Here is a 2,004-nt window from a genome sequence, read left to right as displayed (position 1 = left end):
GACCAAGTCAAGGTCAAGTCAAGTCAAGTCTTTTATCAGTGTTAGTCAAGCAAGTCTCAAGTCCTCAAATTTGCGACTTGAGTCTGACTCGAGGCAAGTCATGTGACTCGAGTCCCCCATGTCTGCCTGGAAGGCCCTGCCAGACCGGGTAACGTGGTCGGAGGCAGCCAAGAGAGCATTCGGTGACCTCAGACTAGCCCTCTGCTCGGAGCCTGTCCTGATAACCCCTGATTTCTCTCTGCCCCTAATAGTCCACACCGACGCGTCTGAATTGGGTCTGGGAGCGGTACTCTCCTAGGTCCGGGTGGGAGAGGAACACCCAGTGACTTACATCAGCAGAAAACTCCTCCCCAACGAGAAGAACTATTCTACTGTGGAGAAAGAGGCCCTGGTCATCAAGTGGGTTAGGCCCTGGTCGTCAAGTGGGTTAGGCCCTGGTCGTCAAGTGGGTTAGGCCCTGGTCGTCAAGTGGGTTAGGCCCTGGTCATCAAGTGGGTTAGGCCCTGGTCATCAAGTGGGTTAGGCCCTGGTCATCAAGTGGGTTAGGCCCTGGTCATCAAGTGGGTTAGGCCCTGGTCATCAAGTGGGTTAGGCCCTGGTCGTCAAGTGGGTTAGGCCCTGGCCATCAAGTGGGTTAGGCCCTGGTCGTCAAGTGGGTTAGGCCCTGGTCGTCAAGTGGGCACTGGACAAGCTGAGGTACTATCGCCTGGGCCGGGAGTTCACGCTTGTCGCGACCATGCGCCACTCAAGTGGATGGCCAGCACGAAGGACTCGAACGCACGGGTGACGAGGTGGTTCCTGGCCCTCCAGTACTTCAGGTTCCAGATGGACCACAGGCCGGGCAGGAAATACGCAAACGCCGACGCTCTGTCCCGCCGAGATGCCTGTCTCTGGTCACTCAGAGACAACCCAAGGCTTCAACCAGCGGTGGAGAAGTGTGGCAACCCGGTCCCAAAACCTCCGGCCAGGCGGCCCGAGGGAGAGGTTGTGGATGGCGTATACCGCCGATATCCACCAGTCGGAGCAAGGGAGCGTCCATTGCGTCACTCTTAATCGGCGCAATGGAGAACACCTGCGGGAGAGGACGAGTAAGACCAGGTACCCTTTAAAAGGCTGTTTGATGCGCTCGTAGGGGAGAGAACTGGGAGTCTAAGCGGAACAGGGAACCTCCAGGACCCGATACGGACGGACCGACTTGTGGATCTAGCGGACCTTCCCCAGCGGCCCCGAGGGAACCCTCACGCCCGGAAGACACGCGCCGACACAGAACACACCGCTGGAACAGCCATACCGACGGGAGCGACCTCCCTCTCCAGGGACGAGACCGGCCCGGCCGGAGAGATAGGGCATTGATCGGACCTTGGCGTGTAGTGATTTCCTGAGTGAGAGAGATATTCCTGGGGCCGGGTCGCCACAATATATATATGTATGTATATGTATATGCATGCATGCGTGTGTGTGTGTGTGTGTGTGTGTGTGTATATATATTCATATATATATATATGTATATGTATATACGTACATACATACATACACACATATATATATATATATATATATATATATATATATATATATATGTATATGTGTACATACAAACATACACATATATATATATATATATATGTATATGTATATACGTACATACATACATACACACATATATATATATATATGTATGTATGTACGTATATACATATACATATTCATATATAAGTATGTGTATGTATATAGACATATTCATATATGTATATACACATATTCATATATATATGGGAATGTGTATATGTATATACACATATTCATATATATATGTGTATGTGCATATGTATATACACATATTCATACATGTATATACACATATTCATATATATATATATATGTATATTTGTATATGTATATACACATATTCATATATGTATATACACATATTCATATATATATTACAAATATATATATATTTTCATACAACTACACGTGTATGTTACATCTTTTGGATACCAT

This window comes from Gadus chalcogrammus, chromosome 11 (genome assembly GCF_026213295.1).
Source record: "Gadus chalcogrammus isolate NIFS_2021 chromosome 11, NIFS_Gcha_1.0, whole genome shotgun sequence".
NCBI lineage: Eukaryota > Metazoa > Chordata > Actinopteri > Gadiformes > Gadidae > Gadus > Gadus chalcogrammus.
The sequence above is the reverse complement of the archived record's forward strand: the minus strand, read 5'-3'. Positions refer to the sequence as shown.